Source organism: Nycticebus coucang, chromosome 1, assembly GCF_027406575.1.
Source record: "Nycticebus coucang isolate mNycCou1 chromosome 1, mNycCou1.pri, whole genome shotgun sequence".
Lineage (NCBI taxonomy): Eukaryota > Metazoa > Chordata > Mammalia > Primates > Lorisidae > Nycticebus > Nycticebus coucang.
The window spans coordinates 108466740-108487185 of NC_069780.1; the positions used below are offsets into that span (position 1 = coordinate 108466740).

Sequence of the window (20446 nt, forward strand, 5' to 3'; positions counted from 1 at the left end):
CACCGCTGGGGCACGGCTGACCTTTTCCACGCGTGAGCATCCTGACGGGTATGTGCCAGAGCCAGGGGGCAATCTTCTCCTCTCACTGAGTTCATGCCCGTAGTTGCACGGCTGGTGGCACCTTGACTTACCTCGCTGAGGGGTTCAGATGTATGAATGTTTCCTCAGCGGGAACGGAATGTTCAGACAGTTACGTGTCCGGTCCATACAATTATCCTCTGGAACAGATTGCACTTTGGAAATAGACTGAAGAGTTTACAAGGACAGGGCAGAGGAACCTCCCGGGAAAGAAGGTACCGGGGGAACTTTGAAAAAGGCATTCACGGTTAGCTCTCAATAGCCTTACTGAAGAGAAGAAACTGCTTTTCCCTCACACGGGGATACGGCCGCTAAGAAGCTGGTGCAGTGGCAATCTCCTCGTCTCCCTGGCAACATGCACATTCTCCAAGGGCCATTGGCTTACTCTGTCCCCACCTCCCCATTCTGCTCGGGGGCATTCAGACAGCACGCCTCTCCCAGAGCACCCGAGGAGGAGTCCTCGGCTCTCCTTTCTGCGAGTGTGCGTCCACACAGCACTCCTCTCCCAGCCGACCCGACTCCTCATCCGTCCTCTCTGCTAGTGTGCGTGCAGGCAGCACGCCTCTGCCAACGCACCCGAGTCCTCAGCTCCCATTTCTGCTGCTGTTCCTTCAGACAGCACTCCTCTGCCAACGCACCCGGGTCCTCACCCCCCCTTTCTGCCGGTTGGCATGAAGACGGCACTGCTCCCGCATGGCACCCGAGTCCTCGCCTGCGCTGGGAGAGGAGTGCTGTCTGGATGCACACAGCAGGAAGGACAGGTGAGGAATCGGGTGTGATAGCAGAGGAGCCCGGTGCTGTCTGGATGGACGCTGGCAGAAAGGAGGGGCTCCAGGACTCGGGTCCTCTGGGAGAGGAGTGCTGACTGTATGCACACTGGCAGAAAGGAAAGGTGAGGATTTTTCCTGGCGGAAAAGGAGTGCTATCTGCATACACCCTGGCAGACAGGAGAGACGTGGACTCGTGTGCCTTGGGAGTGGTGTGCTGCCTGGATGCACACTGGCAGAAAGGGGAGGTGAGGCCTTGGGTGCGAAGCCTCCTGCCGGTTCTATGCTGGATCAGGGGGCAAGCTTCTGGTGTCACTGAGTTCGTGCACGTGGTTGCATGGCCTGGCACATTGGGTTACGTTGGAGGGGGCTTAGGGGTATTACTATTCCCTCACCAGGAGCGTGGAGAGAGCTCCGTGTGCCACCAAGACAAGTATTCTCCGGTAGAGGTGGCACACTGAATTGGAAACACACTGAATTGTTTCTAGGGAAGTTGCAGATGAAGCTGCTGGGATGCGAGGCGTTGTGGAAGTTGGTAAACTTCTCTCCCCGGTAGCTCTTTAAGGCTTATTGAGGAGAAGTTTCCTCCTGAGTGTTTGCCACAAGCGGCACACTGCCCCGGTATACGTTGCTGGGCAGGGGCAAACTTCTATTCTCACTGAGATCATGCACGGAGCTGGACGGCTATTGGCACACGGACTTACCTTGTGGAAGGGCTCATGTGTATTTCTGATACTCAGGAGGAGTGCTCAGGAATTCACACGTGCGATGGATGAGTGCAAGTATTCTCCAGGAAGAGATGGCACTTTGTAAACATGCCGAAGTGTGTCTGAGGAAAGGGCAGATGAATCTCCTGAGAAACAAGGCATTGTGCAATTTTGAAAAAGGCATTCACAATTAGCTCTCAGTGGCCTTACCGAAGAGAAGGAAATGCTTATCCCCCCAGCCCCACCGGCACCCCTCCAGCCGAGACGGTCTTGGACTCAAGAAGGCAAGAGTGCCCCTGGAAGAGGGCAGGGGGCGGGCCTGGAGCGAGGCCCATTCCATCTCCCCGGAGAGGGCCCGGTGGAGAAGGAAAAGTGGTGGCAAGGGACAAGAGGAAAAGGAGGCGGGGCGGAGGGGCCCGCCCAGGTCGGCGCCACGGGGGGACTGGGCAGGACCGCGCGCCAGGAGGCGGGCGAGCGACGCAAGAAGAGGGAAAAGCCCGCAGCACCCGGTATTCCCAGGCGGTCTCCCGTCCAAGTACTAACCAGGCCCGACCCTGCTTAAGCTTCGGAGATCAGACGAGATCGGGCGCGTTCAGGGTGATACGGCCGTAGACGTTCGGGCCGGCTCCCGGGCGCCTCAAGAGGCAGAACTGGGCGGCTGGCTGGGCACCCCCCACCCCATCCCGACGCCCCGTCCGCTGGGGGCTTGCACGCCGGCTACGGGACAACAGCGGGGAGCCCCGTAGCCCCGGAGAGGGCCCGGCCGTGGGCGATCGCCGGACGGGGGCGGACGGGATGGGGGAACCGCGGGTGGGGTTTTGGATCGGTGCGTGTGTGCGGGGGGGGGGGAGCTGGTGGTGGCGGGACTCCCGCGCCGCGCCTGTCGGCCCCAATCGTCCCCCGCGAAGCGCCTCTCCGCCCCCAGGGACTGTTGCGGCCGCCCCGTCCAGCCGGCTGCCCCGCAGGCCTTGCCAGAGGCCTGGGTAACTCCAAAGGGGTGGGGGAGGGGCGACGGGGTGCCTGGGCTCGCCCCGCCCCGAGCACCCTCCCTCCAGGTCCTCTTTCACCCTGCGGTCCCTTCCACCGCCGCGGCCCGGCCCGACAGGGCCCATCCCAGCCTCTGTCGGGTGTCGGGCATGCACCCGTGTCTGACCGTTTCCACGCGAGAGCCAGGCTTGACCGCGGTGAGCCGCTGGCCCCTAGGGGGCTGGGGCGAGTCCTCATCAGTAGTCCTCCTCGGTCCCCACCCCCACGCCTTTCGGAGATTTCTTCTGGGGGATGGGGGCCCTAGGCCCTTTCCCTCTTGCTCTTTCGACAGGAGGATCTGAGGCGGGACTTGGGGCTCAAGGTCTCCAGTTGCCTCCCCGGGCCGCCTCAGGTGGCACTGCAGGGCGTGCCGTCACCCCAGCCCGGCTGCGGCCGCGACCGAGCCCACCCGCGCTAAGCCTGGCTGGCAAGGCTGTTGGCAGCAGTGGGGAGCCCGCGAGGCTTGGCTGCCGCTCGCTCAGGCTGCCCTGGCCCGGCGGGGGTGGGCTGGGACGTTCACCGCCGATCGCCACATGGCACCTCTTCCCACACCCCCGGGGACAGCTGTGTCCGCCCTCTCCTACATGCTGTCCCCGGCGGACCTCGCCAGAGACCTGGGTCACCCCCAAGATGGGGGAGGACCCGCCTGCGCCCCCGCCCTTCCTGTCGGTCTCCCCACACGTGTGCGGAAGCCTCCGTGTGTTCCACCCCGACCACGCCAAGAGATCTGGCCCCGGCGGTCAGGGTCCCGGCCACTCGGACCTGCCTGGCTTGGCGGCCAGCCTGCGTCACCGCCGCCGGGGCCCCCGCGCCTGCCGGTGTGGTCACCTGCCCGGCACCCGCGTGGAGCCACCGGCGCGCCCCGGGCCTGCCCGCGCCTAGGCCATTGCCCCTGCCCCTGCCCCTGCCCTTGTCCGGAAGATCCTCCTGCGGTTCGCAAAGCCGGCCAAGGCTGGCGGCCACCGGGAATCCCGCCGCATCCCCGCACAGCCCCCACTCCCAGATTGCCACTCAGGGTGTCGCTGCCCCATCTCACCTGGGCAGTCCACAGAGCAGCACCGTCGGACACCGGGTCCCGGTCTTCTACCCAGGGGGACAGCCACGCCACAACATTGCCCGAACCCCCCCCCCCACCAACGCGCAGGAGACCCACTCTGACACACCGCCGCAGAGACGGACTTGGACACAAGAAGTCCGAGTGCCCCTGGAGCGAAGGCGGTTCCTTCTCGTAGGCCAGGGCCCCAGTGTTGAAGGGAAAGTGGTGGCAAGGGACAAGACGACAAGGAGGCAGGGCGGACGGGGCCCGGCCAGGTCCGCTCCAGGAGGTGGGCGAGCGACGCAAGAAGAGGCAAAAGCCTACAGCACCCGGTATTCCCAGGCGGTCTGCCATCCAAGTACTAACCAGGCCCGACCCTGCTTAGCTTCCGAGATCAGACGAGATCGGGCGCGTTCAGGGTGGTATGGCCATAGACGGACGGGCCGGCTCCCGGGCGCCTCAAGAGGCAGAACTGGGCTGCTGGCTGCCCCCCTCCCCCCATGCCGACTTCCTCGCCGCTGGCTGCGCGCGCCGGCCGCACCCGGAACAACAGCGGGGAGCCCCGTAGCGGCCCAGGCTGGCAAGCCGCTCTCCGGACAGGAGCGGAGACGCTGGGGGAACAGCGGGCGGGGATGTGAAGGTGGGGGTGGGGTCAGGACCCGGCGCCTGGGGCGTGTGTCGCCCCAGGTAATCACACACCCCCTCCCTCCCGCCCCCCACGAAGCGCCTCTCGGGTCCCCAGGGACGGTGGCCGCCGCCCTGTGCTGTCCGCGGTCCCGCAGGCTTTGCCAGAGGCCTGAGTAAACTTCAGGGGCTGCTGGGGCGGGGACGGGGTGCGTGGCCTCCCCGGGCCTCCACCACCACCACCACAACCACCACCCCCCTGCAACCCACCCCAACCCCGCCTCCTGGTCCTCTGTCGCCCTGCAGTTCCTTCCACCGCTGGGGCACGGCTGACCTTTTCCACGCGTGAGCATCCTGACGGGTATGTGCCAGAGCCAGGGGGCAATCTTCTCCTCTCACTGAGTTCATGCCCGTAGTTGCACGGCTGGTGGCACCTTGACTTACCTCGCTGAGGGGTTCAGATGTATGAATGTTTCCTCAGCGGGAACGGAATGTTCAGACAGTTACGTGTCCGGTCCATACAATTATCCTCTGGAACAGATTGCACTTTGGAAATAGACTGAAGAGTTTACAAGGACAGGGCAGAGGAACCTCCCGGGAAAGAAGGTACCGGGGGAACTTTGAAAAAGGCATTCACGGTTAGCTCTCAATAGCCTTACTGAAGAGAAGAAACTGCTTTTCCCTCACACGGGGATACGGCCGCTAAGAAGCTGGTGCAGTGGCAATCTCCTCGTCTCCCTGGCAACATGCACATTCTCCAAGGGCCATTGGCTTACTCTGTCCCCACCTCCCCATTCTGCTCGGGGCATTCAGACAGCACGCCTCTCCCAGAGCACCCGAGGAGGAGTCCTCGGCTCTCCTTTCTGCGAGTGTGCGTCCACACAGCACTCCTCTCCCAGCCGACCCGACTCCTCATCCGTCCTCTCTGCTAGTGTGCGTGCAGGCAGCACGCCTCTGCCAACGCACCCGAGTCCTCAGCTCCCATTTCTGCTGCTGTTCCTTCAGACAGCACTCCTCTGCCAACGCACCCGGGTCCTCACCCCCCCTTTCTCGGTTGGCATGAAGACGGCACTGCTCCCGCATGGCACCCGAGTCCTCGCCTGCGCTGGGAGAGGAGTGCTGTCTGGATGCACACAGCAGGAAGGACAGGTGAGGAATCGGGTGTGATAGCAGAGGAGCCCGGTGCTGTCTGGATGGACGCTGGCAGAAAGGAGGGGCTCCAGGACTCGGGTCCTCTGGGAGAGGAGTGCTGACTGTATGCACACTGGCAGAAAGGAAAGGTGAGGATTTTTCCTGGCGGAAAAGGAGTGCTATCTGCATACACCCTGGCAGACAGGAGAGACGTGGACTCGTGTGCCTTGGGAGTGGTGTGCTGCCTGGATGCACACTGGCAGAAAGGGGAGGTGAGGCCTTGGGTGCGAAGCCTCCTGCCGGTTCTATGCTGGATCAGGGGGCAAGCTTCTGGTCTCACTGAGTTCGTGCACGTGGTTGCATGGCCTGGCACATTGGTTTACGTTGGAGGGGGCTTAGGGGTATTACTATTCCCTCACCAGGAGCGTGGAGAGAGCTCCGTGTGCCACCAAGACAAGTATTCTCCGGTAGAGGTGGCACACTGAATTGGAAACACACTGAATTGTTTCTAAGGAAGTTGCAGATGAAGCTGCTGGGATGCGAGGCGTTGTGGAAGTTGGTAAACTTCTCTCCCCGGTAGCTCTTTAAGGCTTATTGAGGAGAAGTTTCCTCCTGAGTGTTTGCCACAAGCGGCACACTGCCCCGGTATACGTTGCTGGGGCAGGGGCAAACTTCTATTCTCACTGAGATCATGCACGGAGCTGGACGGCTATTGGCACACGGACTTACCTTGTGGAAGGGCTCATGTGTATTTCTGATACTCAGGAGGAGTGCTCAGGAATTCACACGTGCGATGGATGAGTGCAAGTATTCTCCAGGAAGAGATGGCACTTTGTAAACATGCCGAAGTGTGTCTGAGGAAAGGGCAGATGAATCTCCTGAGAAACAAGGCATTGTGCAATTTTGAAAAAGGCATTCACAATTAGCTCTCAGTGGCCTTACCGAAGAGAAGGAAATGCTTATCCCCCCAGCCCCACCGGCACCCCTCCAGCCGAGACGGTCTTGGACTCAAGAAGGCAAGAGTGCCCCTGGAAGAGGGCAGGGGGCGGGCCTGGAGCGAGGCCCATTCCTTCTCCCCGGAGAGGGCCCGGTGGAGAAGGAAAAGTGGTGGCAAGGGACAAGAGGAAAAGGAGGCGGGGCGGACGGGGCCCGCCCAGGTCGGCGCCACGGGGGGACTGGGCAGGACCGCGCGCCAGGAGGCGGGCGAGCGACGCAAGAAGAGGCAAAAGCCCGCAGCACCCGGTATTCCCAGGCGGTCTCCCGTCCAAGTACTAACCAGGCCCGACCCTGCTTAAGCTTCGGAGATCAGACGAGATCGGGCGCGTTCAGGTTGATACGGCCGTAGACGTTCGGGCCGGCTCCCGGGCGCCTCAAGAGGCAGAACTGGGCGGCTGGCTGGGCACCCCCCACCCCATCCCGACGCCCCGTCCGCTGGGGGCTTGCACGCCGGCTACGGGACAACAGCGGGGAGCCCCGTAGCCCCGGAGAGGGCCCGGCCGTGGGCGATCGCCGGACGGGGGCGGACGGGATGGGGGAACCGCGGGTGGGGTTTTGGAGCGTTGCGTGTGTGCGGGGGCGGGGGAGCTGGTGGTGGCGGGACTCCCGCGCCGCGCCTGTCGGCCCCAATCGTCCCCCGCGAAGCGCCTCTCCGCCCCCAGGGACTGTTGCGGCCGCCCTGTCCAGCCGGCTGCCCCGCAGGCCTTGCCAGAGGCCTGGGTAACTCCAAAGGGGTGGGGGAGGGGCGACGGGGTGCCTGGGCTCGCCCCGCCCCGAGCACCCTCCCTCCAGGTCCTCTTTCACCCTGCGGTCCCTTCCACCGCCGCGGCCCGGCCCGACACGGCCCATCCCAGCCTCTGTCGGGTGTCGGGCATGCACCCGTGTCTGACCGTTTCCACGCGAGAGCCAGGCTTGACCGCGGTGAGCCGCTGGCCCCTAGGGGGCTGGGGCGAGTCCTCATCAGTAGTCCTCCTCGGTCCCCACCCCCACGCCTTTCGGAGATTTCTTCTGGGGGATGGGGGCCCTAGGCCCTTTCCCTCTTGCTCTTTCGACAGGAGGATCTGAGGCGGGACTTGGGGCTCAAGGTCTCCAGTTGCCTCCCCGGGCCGCCTCAGGTGGCACTGCAGGGCGTGCCGTCACCCCAGCCCGGCTGCGGCCGCGACCGAGCCCACCCGCGCTAAGCCTGGCTGGCAAGGCTGTTGGCAGCAGTGGGGAGCCCGCGAGGCTTGGCTGCCGCTCGCTCAGGCTGCCCTGGCCCGGCGGGGGTGGGCTGGGACGTTCACCGCCGATCGCCACATGGCACCTCTTCCCACACCCCCGGGGACAGCTGTGTCCGCCCTCTCCTACATGCTGTCCCCGGCGGACCTCGCCAGAGACCTGGGTCACCCCCAAGATGGGGGAGGACCCGCCTGCGCCCCCGCCCTTCCTGTCGGTCTCCCCACACGTGTGCGGAAGCCTCCGTGTGTTCTACCCCGACCACGCCAAGAGATCTGGCCCCGGCGGTCAGGGTCCCGGCCACTCGGACCTGCCTGGCTTGGCGGCCAGCCTGCGTCACCGCCGCCGGGGCCCCCGCGCCTGCCGGTGTGGTCACCTGCCCGGCACCCGCGTGGAGCCACCGGCGCGCCCCGGGCCTGCCCGCGCCCAGGCCATTGCCCCTGCCCCTGCCCCTGCCCTTGTCCGGAAGATCCTCCTGCGGTTCGCAAAGCCGGCCAAGGCTGGCGGCCACCGGGAATCCCGCCGCATCCCCGCACAGCCCCCACCCCCAGATTGCCACTCAGGGTGTCGCTGCCCCATCTCACCTGGGCAGTCCACAGAGCAGCACCGTCGGACACCGGGTCCCGGTCTTCTACCCAGGGGGACAGCCACGCCACAACATTGCCCGAACCCCCCCCCCCCACCAACGCGCAGGAGACCCACTCTGACACACCGCCGCAGAGACGGACTTGGACACAAGAAGTCCGAGTGCCCCTGGAGCGAAGGCGGTTCCTTCTCGTAGGCCAGGGCCCCAGTGTTGAAGGGAAAGTGGTGGCAAGGGACAAGACGACAAGGAGGCAGGGCGGACGGGGCCCGGCCAGGTCCGCTCCAGGAGGTGGGCGAGCGACGCAAGAAGAGGCAAAAGCCTACAGCACCCGGTATTCCCAGGCGGTCTCCCATCCAAGTACTAACCAGGCCCGACCCTGCTTAGCTTCCGAGATCAGACGAGATCGGGCGCGTTCAGGGTGGTATGGCCGTAGACGCACGGGCCGGCTCCCGGGCGCCTCAAGAGGCAGAACTGGGCTGCTGGCTGCCCCCCTCCCCCCATGCCGACTTCCTCGCCGCTGGCTGCGCGCGCCGGCCGCACCCGGAACAACAGCGGGGAGCCCCGTAGCGGCCCAGGCTGGCAAGCCGCTCTCCGGACAGGAGCGGAGACGCTGGGGGAACAGCGGGCGGGGATGTGAAGGTGGGGGTGGGGTCAGGACCCGGCGCCTGGGGCGTGTGTCGCCCCAGGTAATCACACACCCCCTCCCTCCCGCCCCCCACGAAGCGCCTCTCGGGTCCCCAGGGACGGTGGCCGCCGCCCTGTGCTGTCCGCGGTCCCGCAGGCTTTGCCAGAGGCCTGAGTAAACTTCAGGGGCTGCTGGGGCGGGGACGGGGTGCGTGGCCTCCCCGGGCCTCCACCACCACCACCACAACCACCACCCCCCTCCACCCCACCCCAACCCCGCCTCCTGGTCCTCTGTCGCCCTGCAGTTCCTTCCACCGCTGGGGCACGGCTGACCTTTTCCACGCGTGAGCATCCTGACGGGTATGTGCCAGAGCCAGGGGGCAATCTTCTCCTCTCACTGAGTTCATGCCCGTAGTTGCACGGCTGGTGGCACCTTGACTTACCTCGCTGAGGGGTTCAGATGTATGAATGTTTCCTCAGCGGGAACGGAATGTTCAGACAGTTACGTGTCCGGTCCATACAATTATCCTCTGGAACAGATTGCACTTTGGAAATAGACTGAAGAGTTTACAAGGACAGGGCAGAGGAACCTCCCGGGAAAGAAGGTACCGGGGGAACTTTGAAAAAGGCATTCACGGTTAGCTCTCAATAGCCTTACTGAAGAGAAGAAACTGCTTTTCCCTCACACGGGGATACGGCCGCTAAGAAGCTGGTGCAGTGGCAATCTCCTCGTCTCCCTGGCAACATGCACATTCTCCAAGGGCCATTGGCTTACTCTGTCCCCACCTCCCCATTCTGCTCGGGGGCATTCAGACAGCACGCCTCTCCCAGAGCACCCGAGGAGGAGTCCTCGGCTCTCCTTTCTGCGAGTGTGCGTCCACACAGCACTCCTCTCCCAGCCGACCCGACTCCTCATCCGTCCTCTCTGCTAGTGTGCGTGCAGGCAGCACGCCTCTGCCAACGCACCCGAGTCCTCAGCTCCCATTTCTGCTGCTGTTCCTTCAGACAGCACTCCTCTGCCAACGCACCCGGGTCCTCACCCCCCCTTTCTGCCGGTTGGCATGAAGACGGCACTGCTCCCGCATGGCACCCGAGTCCTCGCCTGCGCTGGGAGAGGAGTGCTGTCTGGATGCACACAGCAGGAAGGACAGGTGAGGAATCGGGTGTGATAGCAGAGGAGCCCGGTGCTGTCTGGATGGACGCTGGCAGAAAGGAGGGGCTCCAGGACTCGGGTCCTCTGGGAGAGGAGTGCTGACTGTATGCACACTGGCAGAAAGGAAAGGTGAGGATTTTTCCTGGCGGAAAAGGAGTGCTATCTGCATACACCCTGGCAGACAGGAGAGACGTGGACTCGTGTGCCTTGGGAGTGGTGTGCTGCCTGGATGCACACTGGCAGAAAGGGGAGGTGAGGCCTTGGGTGCGAAGCCTCCTGCCGGTTCTATGCTGGATCAGGGGGCAAGCTTCTGGTGTCACTGAGTTCGTGCACGTGGTTGCATGGCCTGGCACATTGGGTTACGTTGGAGGGGGCTTAGGGGTATTACTATTCCCTCACCAGGAGCGTGGAGAGAGCTCCGTGTGCCACCAAGACAAGTATTCTCCGGTAGAGGTGGCACACTGAATTGGAAACACACTGAATTGTTTCTAGGGAAGTTGCAGATGAAGCTGCTGGGATGCGAGGCGTTGTGGAAGTTGGTAAACTTCTCTCCCCGGTAGCTCTTTAAGGCTTATTGAGGAGAAGTTTCCTCCTGAGTGTTTGCCACAAGCGGCACACTGCCCCGGTATACGTTGCTGGGGCAGGGGCAAACTTCTATTCTCACTGAGATCATGCACGGAGCTGGACGGCTATTGGCACACGGACTTACCTTGTGGAAGGGCTCATGTGTATTTCTGATACTCAGGAGGAGTGCTCAGGAATTCACACGTGCGATGGATGAGTGCAAGTATTCTCCAGGAAGAGATGGCACTTTGTAAACATGCCGAAGTGTGTCTGAGGAAAGGGCAGATGAATCTCCTGAGAAACAAGGCATTGTGCAATTTTGAAAAAGGCATTCACAATTAGCTCTCAGTGGCCTTACCGAAGAGAAGGAAATGCTTATCCCCCCAGCCCCACCGGCACCCCTCCAGCCGAGACGGTCTTGGACTCAAGAAGGCAAGAGTGCCCCTGGAAGAGGGCAGGGGGCGGGCCTGGAGCGAGGCCCATTCCATCTCCCCGGAGAGGGCCCGGTGGAGAAGGAAAAGTGGTGGCAAGGGACAAGAGGAAAAGGAGGCGGGGCGGAGGGGCCCGCCCAGGTCGGCGCCACGGGGGGACTGGGCAGGACCGCGCGCCAGGAGGCGGGCGAGCGACGCAAGAAGAGGGAAAAGCCCGCAGCACCCGGTATTCCCAGGCGGTCTCCCGTCCAAGTACTAACCAGGCCCGACCCTGCTTAAGCTTCGGAGATCAGACGAGATCGGGCGCGTTCAGGGTGATACGGCCGTAGACGTTCGGGCCGGCTCCCGGGCGCCTCAAGAGGCAGAACTGGGCGGCTGGCTGGGCACCCCCCACCCCATCCCGACGCCCCGTCCGCTGGGGGCTTGCACGCCGGCTACGGGACAACAGCGGGGAGCCCCGTAGCCCCGGAGAGGGCCCGGCCGTGGGCGATCGCCGGACGGGGGCGGACGGGATGGGGGAACCGCGGGTGGGGTTTTGGATCGGTGCGTGTGTGCGGGGGGGGGGGAGCTGGTGGTGGCGGGACTCCCGCGCCGCGCCTGTCGGCCCCAATCGTCCCCCGCGAAGCGCCTCTCCGCCCCCAGGGACTGTTGCGGCCGCCCCGTCCAGCCGGCTGCCCCGCAGGCCTTGCCAGAGGCCTGGGTAACTCCAAAGGGGTGGGGGAGGGGCGACGGGGTGCCTGGGCTCGCCCCGCCCCGAGCACCCTCCCTCCAGGTCCTCTTTCACCCTGCGGTCCCTTCCACCGCCGCGGCCCGGCCCGACAGGGCCCATCCCAGCCTCTGTCGGGTGTCGGGCATGCACCCGTGTCTGACCGTTTCCACGCGAGAGCCAGGCTTGACCGCGGTGAGCCGCTGGCCCCTAGGGGGCTGGGGCGAGTCCTCATCAGTAGTCCTCCTCGGTCCCCACCCCCACGCCTTTCGGAGATTTCTTCTGGGGGATGGGGGCCCTAGGCCCTTTCCCTCTTGCTCTTTCGACAGGAGGATCTGAGGCGGGACTTGGGGCTCAAGGTCTCCAGTTGCCTCCCCGGGCCGCCTCAGGTGGCACTGCAGGGCGTGCCGTCACCCCAGCCCGGCTGCGGCCGCGACCGAGCCCACCCGCGCTAAGCCTGGCTGGCAAGGCTGTTGGCAGCAGTGGGGAGCCCGCGAGGCTTGGCTGCCGCTCGCTCAGGCTGCCCTGGCCCGGCGGGGGTGGGCTGGGACGTTCACCGCCGATCGCCACATGGCACCTCTTCCCACACCCCCGGGGACAGCTGTGTCCGCCCTCTCCTACATGCTGTCCCCGGCGGACCTCGCCAGAGACCTGGGTCACCCCCAAGATGGGGGAGGACCCGCCTGCGCCCCCGCCCTTCCTGTCGGTCTCCCCACACGTGTGCGGAAGCCTCCGTGTGTTCCACCCCGACCACGCCAAGAGATCTGGCCCCGGCGGTCAGGGTCCCGGCCACTCGGACCTGCCTGGCTTGGCGGCCAGCCTGCGTCACCGCCGCCGGGGCCCCCGCGCCTGCCGGTGTGGTCACCTGCCCGGCACCCGCGTGAAGCCACCGGCGCGCCCCGGGCCTGCCCGCGCCCTTGCCATTGCCCCTGCCCCTGCCCCTGCCCTTGTCCGGAAGATCCTCCTGCGGTTCGCAAAGCCGGCCAAGGCTGGCGGCCACCGGGAATCCCGCCGCATCCCCGCACAGCCCCCACCCCCAGATTGCCACTCAGGGTGTCGCTGCCCCATCTCACCTGGGCAGTCCACAGAGCAGCACCGTCGGACACCGGGTCCCGGTCTTCTACCCAGGGGGACAGCCACGCCACAACATTGCCCGAACCCCCCCCCCCCACCAACGCGCAGGAGACCCACTCTGACACACCGCCGCAGAGACGGACTTGGACACAAGAAGTCCGAGTGCCCCTGGAGCGAAGGCGGTTCCTTCTCGTAGGCCAGGGCCCCAGTGTTGAAGGGAAAGTGGTGGCAAGGGACAAGACGACAAGGAGGCAGGGCGGACGGGGCCCGGCCAGGTCCGCACCAGGAGGTGGGCGAGCGACGCAAGAAGAGGCAAAAGCCTACAGCACCCGGTATTCCCAGGCGGTCTCCCATCCAAGTACTAACCAGGCCCGACCCTGCTTAGCTTCCGAGATCAGACGAGATCGGGCGCGTTCAGGGTGGTATGGCCGTAGACGCACGGGCCGGCTCCCGGGCGCCTCAAGAGGCAGGACTGGGCTGCTGGCTGCCCCCCTCCCCCCATGCCGACTTCCTCGCCGCTGGCTGCGCGCGCCGGCCGCACCCGGAACAACAGCGGGGAGCCCCGTAGCGGCCCAGGCTGGCAAGCCGCTCTCCGGACAGGAGCGGAGACGCTGGGGGAACAGCGGGCGGGGATGTGAAGGTGGGGGTGGGGTCAGGACCCGGCGCCTGGGGCGTGTGTCGCCCCAGGTAATCACACACCCCCTCCCTCCCGCCCCCCACGAAGCGCCTCTCGGGTCCCCAGGGACGGTGGCCGCCGCCCTGTGCTGTCCGCGGTCCCGCAGGCTTTGCCAGAGGCCTGAGTAAACTTCAGGGGCTGCTGGGGCGGGGACGGGGTGCGTGGCCTCCCCGGGCCTCCACCACCACCACCACAACCACCACCCCCCTCCACCCCACCCCAACCCCGCCTCCTGGTCCTCTGTCGCCCTGCAGTTCCTTCCACCGCTGGGGCACGGCTGACCTTTTCCACGCGTGAGCATCCTGACGGGTATGTGCCAGAGCCAGGGGGCAATCTTCTCCTCTCACTGAGTTCATGCCCGTAGTTGCACGGCTGGTGGCACCTTGACTTACCTCGCTGAGGGGTTCAGATGTATGAATGTTTCCTCAGCGGGAACGGAATGTTCAGACAGTTACGTGTCCGGTCCATACAATTATTCTCTGGAACAGATTGCACTTTGGAAATAGACTGAAGAGTTTACAAGGACAGGGCAGAGGAACCTCCCGGGAAAGAAGGTACCGGGGGAACTTTGAAAAAGGCATTCACGGTTAGCTCTCAATTGCCTTACTGAAGAGAAGAAACTGCTTTTCCCTCACACGGGGATACGGCCGCTAAGAAGCTGGTGCAGTGGCAATCTCCTCGTCTCCCTGGCAACATGCACATTCTCCAAGGGCCATTGGCTTACTCTGTCCCCACCTCCCCATTCTGCTCGGGGGCATTCAGACAGCACGCCTCTCCCAGAGCACCCGAGGAGGAGTCCTCGGCTCTCCTATCTGCGAGTGTGCGTCCACACAGCACTCCTCTCCCAGCCGACCCGACTCCTCATCCGTCCTCTCTGCTAGTGTGCGTGCAGGCAGCACGCCTCTGCCAACGCACCCGAGTCCTCAGCTCCCATTTCTGCTGCTGTTCCTTCAGACAGCACTCCTCTGCCAACGCACCCGGGTCCTCACCCCCCCTTTCTGCCGGTTGGCATGAAGACGGCACTGCTCCCGCATGGCACCCGAGTCCTCGCCTGCGCTGGGAGAGGAGTGCTGTCTGGATGCACACAGCAGGAAGGACAGGTGAGGAATCGGGTGTGATAGCAGAGGAGCCCGGTGCTGTCTGGATGGACGCTGGCAGAAAGGAGGGGCTCCAGGACTCGGGTCCTCTGGGAGAGGAGTGCTGACTGTATGCACACTGGCAGAAAGGAAAGGTGAGGATTTTTCCTGGCGGAAAAGGAGTGCTATCTGCATACACCCAGGCAGACAGGAGAGACGTGGACTCGTGTGCCTTGGGAGTGGTGTGCTGCCTGGATGCACACTGGCAGAAAGGGGAGGTGAGGCCTTGGGTGCGAAGCCTCCTGCCGGTTCTATGCTGGATCAGGGGGCAAGCTTCTGGTCTCACTGAGTTCGTGCACGTGGTTGCATGGCCTGGCACATTGGTTTACGTTGGAGGGGGCTTAGGGGTATTACTATTCCCTCACCAGGAGCGTGGAGAGAGCTCCGTGTGCCACCAAGACAAGTATTCTCCGGTAGAGGTGGCACACTGAATTGGAAACACACTGAATTGTTTCTAGGGAAGTTGCAGATGAAGCTGCTGGGATGCGAGGCGTTGTGGAAGTTGGTAAACTTCTCTCCCCGGTAGCTCTTTAAGGCTTATTGAGGAGAAGTTTCCTCCTGAGTGTTTGCCACAAGCGGCACACTGCCCCGGTATACGTTGCTGGGGCAGGGGCAAACTTCTATTCTCACTGAGATCATGCACGGAGCTGGACGGCTATTGGCACACGGACTTACCTTGTGGAAGGGCTCATGTGTATTTCTGATACTCAGGAGGAGTGCTCAGGAATTCACACGTGCGATGGATGAGTGCAAGTATTCTCCAGGAAGAGATGGCACTTTGTAAACATGCCGAAGTGTGTCTGAGGAAAGGGCAGATGAATCTCCTGAGAAACAAGGCATTGTGCAATTTTGAAAAAGGCATTCACAATTAGCTCTCAGTGGCCTTACCGAAGAGAAGGAAATGCTTATCCCCCCAGCCCCACCGGCACCCCTCCAGCCGAGACGGTCTTGGACTCAAGAAGGCAAGAGTGCCCCTGGAAGAGGGCAGGGGGCGGGCCTGGAGCGAGGCCCATTCCTTCTCCCCGGAGAGGGCCCGGTGGAGAAGGAAAAGTGGTGGCAAGGGACAAGAGGAAAAGGAGGCGGGGCGGACGGGGCCCGCCCAGGTCGGCGCCACGGGGGGACTGGGCAGGACCGCGCGCCAGGAGGCGGGCGAGCAACGCAAGAAAAGGCAAAAGCCCGCAGCACCCGGTATTCCCAGGCGGTCTCCCGTCCAAGTACTAACCAGGCCCGACCCTGCTTAAGCTTCGGAGATCAGACGAGATCGGGCGCGTTCAGGGTGATACGGCCGTAGACGTTCGGGCCGGCTCCCGGGCGCCTCAAGAGGCAGAACTGGGCGGCTGGCTGGGCACCCCCCACCCCATCCCGACGCCCCGTCCGCTGGGGGCTTGCACGCCGGCTACGGGACAACAGCGGGGAGCCCCGTAGCCCCGGAGAGGGCCCGGCCGTGGGCGATCGCCGGACGGGGGCGGACGGGATGGGGGAACCGCGGGTGGGGTTTTGGAGCGGTGCAGGTGTGCGGGGGCGGGGGAGCTGGTGGTGGCGGGACTCCCGCGCCGCGCCTGTCGGCCCCAATCGTCCCCCGCGAAGCGCCTCTCCGCCCCCAGGGACTGTTGCGGCCGCCCTGTCCAGCCGGCTGCCCCGCAGGCCTTGCCAGAGGCCTGGGTAACTCCAAAGGCGTGGGGGAGGGGCGACGGGGTGCCTGGGCTCGCCCCGCCCCGAGCACCCTCCCTCCAGGTCCTCTTTCACCCTGCGGTCCCTTCCACCGCCGCGGCCCGGCCCGACACGGCCCATCCCAGCCTCTGTCGGGTGTCGGGCATGCACCCGTGTCTGACCGTTTCCACGCGAGAGCCAGGCTTGACCGCGGTGAGCCGCTGGCCCCTAGGGGGCTGGGGCGAGTCCTCATCAGTAGTCCTCCTCGGTCCCCACCCCCACGCCTTTCGGAGATTTCTTCTGGGGGATGGGGGCCCTAGGCCCTTTCCCTCTTGCTCTTTCGACAGGAGGATCTGAGGCGGGACTTGGGGCTCAAGGTCTCCAGTTGCCTCCCCGGGCCGCCTCAGGTGGCACTGCAGGGCGTGCCGTCACCCCAGCCCGGCTGCGGCCGCGACCGAGCCCACCCGCGCTAAGCCTGGCTGGCAAGGCTGTTGGCAGCAGTGGGGAGCCCGCGAGGCTTGGCTGCCGCTCGCTCAGGCTGCCCTGGCCCGGCGGGGGTGGGGTGGGACGTTCACCGCCGATCGCCACATGGCACCTCTTCCCACACCCCCGGGGACAGCTGTGTCCGCCCTCTCCTACATGCTGTCCCCGGCGGACCTCGCCAGAGACCTGGGTCACCCCCAAGATGGGGGAGGACCCGCCTGCGCCCCCGCCCTTCCTGTCGGTCTCCCCACACGTGTGCGGAAGCCTCCGTGTGTTCTACCCCGACCACGCCAAGAGATCTGGCCCCGGCGGTCAGGGTCCCGGCCACTCGGACCTGCCTGGCTTGGCGGCCAGCCTGCGTCACCGCCGCCGGGGCCCCCGCGCCTGCCGGTGTGGTCACCTGCCCGGCACCCGCGTGGAGCCACCGGCGCGCCCCGGGCCTGCCCGCGCCCTTGCCATTGCCCCTGCCCCTGCCCCTGCCCTTGTCCGGAAGATCCTCCTGCGGTTCGCAAAGCCGGCCAAGGCTGGCGGCCACCGGGAATCCCGCCGCATCCCCGCACAGCCCCCACCCCCAGATTGCCACTCAGGGTGTCGCTGCCCCATCTCACCTGGGCAGTCCACAGAGCAGCACCGTCGGACACCGGGTCCCGGTCTTCTACCCAGGGGGACAGCCACGCCACAACATTGCCCGAACCCCCCCCCCCACCAACGCGCAGGAGACCCACTCTGACACACCGCCGCAGAGACGGACTTGGACACAAGAAGTCCGAGTGCCCCTGGAGCGAAGGCGGTTCCTTCTCGTAGGCCAGGGCCCCAGTGTTGAAGGGAAAGTGGTGGCAAGGGACAAGACGACAAGGAGGCAGGGCGGACGGGGCCCGGCCAGGTCCGCTCCAGGAGGTGGGCGAGCGACGCAAGAAGAGGCAAAAGCCTACAGCACCCGGTATTCCCAGGCGGTCTCCCATCCAAGTACTAACCAGGCCCGACCCTGCTTAGCTTCCGAGATCAGACGAGATCGGGCGCGTTCAGGGTGGTATGGCCGTAGACGCACGGGCCGGCTCCCGGGCGCCTCAAGAGGCAGAACTGGGCTGCTGGCTGCCCCCCTCCCCCCATGCCGACTTCCTCGCCGCTGGCTGCGCGCGCCGGCCGCACCCGGAACAACAGCGGGGAGCCCCGTAGCGGCCCAGGCTGGCAAGCCGCTCTCCGGACAGGAGCGGAGACGCTGGGGGAACAGCGGGCGGGGATGTGAAGGTGGGGGTGGGGTCAGGACCCGGCGCCTGGGGCGTGTGTCGCCCCAGGTAATCACACACCCCCTCCCTCCCGCCCCCCACGAAGCGCCTCTCGGGTCCCCAGGGACGGTGGCCGCCGCCCTGTGCTGTCCGCGGTCCCGCAGGCTTTGCCAGAGGCCTGAGTAAACTTCAGGGGCTGCTGGGGCGGGGACGGGGTGCGTGGCCTCCCCGGGCCTCCACCACCACCACCACAACCACCACCCCCCTCCACCCCACCCCAACCCCGCCTCCTGGTCCTCTGTCGCCCTGCAGTTCCTTCCACCGCTGGGGCACGGCTGACCTTTTCCACGCGTGAGCATCCTGACGGGTATGTGCCAGAGCCAGGGGGCAATCTTCTCCTCTCACTGAGTTCATGCCCGTAGTTGCACGGCTGGTGGCACCTTGACTTACCTCGCTGAGGGGTTCAGATGTATGAATGTTTCCTCAGCGGGAACGGAATGTTCAGACAGTTACGTGTCCGGTCCATACAATTATCCTCTGGAACAGATTGCACTTTGGAAATAGACTGAAGAGTTTACAAGGACAGGGCAGAGGAACCTCCCGGGAAAGAAGGTACCGGGGGAACTTTGAAAAAGGCATTCACGGTTAGCTCTCAATAGCCTTACTGAAGAGAAGAAACTGCTTTTCCCTCACACGGGGATACGGCCGCTAAGAAGCTGGTGCAGTGGCAATCTCCTCGTCTCCCTGGCAACATGCACATTCTCCAAGGGCCATTGGCTTACTCTGTCCCCACCTCCCCATTCTGCTCGGGGGCATTCAGACAGCACGCCTCTCCCAGAGCACCCGAGGAGGAGTCCTCGGCTCTCCTTTCTGCGAGTGTGCGTCCACACAGCACTCCTCTCCCAGCCGACCCGACTCCTCATCCGTCCTCTCTGCTAGTGTGCGTGCAGGCAGCACGCCTCTGCCAACGCACCCGAGTCCTCAGCTCCCATTTCTGCTGCTGTTCCTTCAGACAGCACTCCTCTGCCAACGCACCCGGGTCCTCACCCCCCCTTTCTGCCGGTTGGCATGAAGACGGCACTGCTCCCGCATGGCACCCGAGTCCTCGCCTGCGCTGGGAGAGGAGTGCTGTCTGGATGCACACAGCAGGAAGGACAGGTGAGGAATCGGGTGTGATAGCAGAGGAGCCCGGTGCTGTCTGGATGGACGCTGGCAGAAAGGAGGGGCTCCAGGACTCGGGTCCTCTGGGAGAGGAGTGCTGACTGTATGCACACTGGCAGAAAGGAAAGGTGAGGATTTTTCCTGGCGGAAAAGGAGTGCTATCTGCATACACCCTGGCAGACAGGAGAGACGTGGACTCGTGTGCCTTGGGAGTGGTGTGCTGCCTGGATGCACACTGGCAGAAAGGGGAGGTGAGGCCTTGGGTGCGAAGCCTCCTGCCGGTTCTATGCTGGATCAGGGGGCAAGCTTCTGGTCTCACTGAGTTCGTGCACGTGGTTGCATGGCCTGGCACATTGGTTTACGTTGGAGGGGGCTTAGGGGTATTACTATTCCCTCACCAGGAGCGTGGAGAGAGCTCCGTGTGCCACCAAGACAAGTATTCTCCGGTAGAGGTGGCACACTGAATTGGAAACACACTGAATTGTTTCTAGGGAAGTTGCAGATGAAGCTGCTGGGATGCGAGGCGTTGTGGAAGTTGGTAAACTTCTCTCCCCGGTAGCTCTTTAAGGCTTATTGAGGAGAAGTTTCCTCCTGAGTGTTTGCCACAAGCGGCACACTGCCCCGGTATACGTTGCTGGGGCAGGGGCAAACTTCTATTCTCACTGAGATCATGCACGGAGCTGGACGGCTATTGGCACACGGACTTACCTTGTGGAAGGGCTCATGTGTATTTCTGATACTCAGGAGGAGTGCTCAGGAATTCACACGTGCGATGGATGAGTGCAAGTATTCTCCAGGAAGAGATGGCACTTTGTAAACATGCCGAAGTGTGTCTGAGGAAAGGGCAGATGAATCTCCTGAGAAACAAGGCATTGTGCAATTTTGAAAAAGGCATTCACAATTAGCTCTCAGTGGCCTTACCGAAGAGAAGGAAATGCTTATCCCCCCAGCCCCACCGGCACCCCTCCAGCCGAGACGGTCTTGGACTCAAGAAGGCAAGAGTGCCCCTGGAAGAGGGCAGGGGGCGGGCCTGGAGCGAGGCCCATTCCTTCTCCCCGGAGAGGGCCCGGTGGAGAAGGAAAAGTGGTGGCAAGGGACAAGAGGAAAAGGAGGCGGGGCGGACGGGGCCCGCCCAGGTCGGCGCCACGGGGGGACTGGGCAGGACCGCGCGCCAGGAGGCGGGCGAGCAACGCAAGAAGAGGCAAAAGCCCGCAGCACCCGGTATTCCCAGGCGGTCTCCCGTCCAAGTACTAACCAGGCCCGACCCTGCTTAAGCTTCGGAGATCAGACGAGATCGGGCGCGTTCAGGGTGATACGGCCGTAGACGTTCGGGCCGGCTCCCGGGCGCCTCAAGAGGCAGAACTGGGCGGCTGGCTGGGCACCCCCCACCCCATCC

General features: G+C 64.2%; 1 long non-coding RNA gene, 4 other non-coding genes and 5 pseudogenes across 5 annotated transcripts in view; all 10 read right to left on the bottom strand.

Annotated features, from left to right (window-relative positions):
- Positions 1–20446, bottom strand: part of LOC128582312 (uncharacterized) — a 312656-nt gene that overhangs the window by 58898 nt on the left and 233312 nt on the right. The gene's annotated exons all lie outside the window — the stretch shown is intronic.
- LOC128593345 (uncharacterized) lies at positions 2047–2166 on the bottom strand (annotated as a pseudogene).
- Positions 3932–4050, bottom strand: LOC128591995 (5S ribosomal RNA). Its single transcript, XR_008381735.1, has one exon. It is a non-coding gene; the product is annotated as a 5S ribosomal RNA (ribosomal RNA).
- On the bottom strand, positions 6597–6716 carry LOC128593579 (uncharacterized; annotated as a pseudogene).
- Positions 8483–8601, bottom strand: LOC128591640 (5S ribosomal RNA). The gene has a single exon (XR_008381606.1). It is a non-coding gene; the product is annotated as a 5S ribosomal RNA (ribosomal RNA).
- Positions 11150–11269, bottom strand: LOC128593395 (uncharacterized; annotated as a pseudogene).
- Positions 13036–13154, bottom strand: LOC128591691 (5S ribosomal RNA). Its single transcript, XR_008381627.1, has one exon. It is a non-coding gene; the product is annotated as a 5S ribosomal RNA (ribosomal RNA).
- LOC128593444 (uncharacterized) lies at positions 15704–15823 on the bottom strand (annotated as a pseudogene).
- LOC128591744 (5S ribosomal RNA) lies at positions 17589–17707 on the bottom strand. Its single transcript, XR_008381646.1, has one exon. It is a non-coding gene; the product is annotated as a 5S ribosomal RNA (ribosomal RNA).
- Positions 20257–20376, bottom strand: LOC128593498 (uncharacterized; annotated as a pseudogene).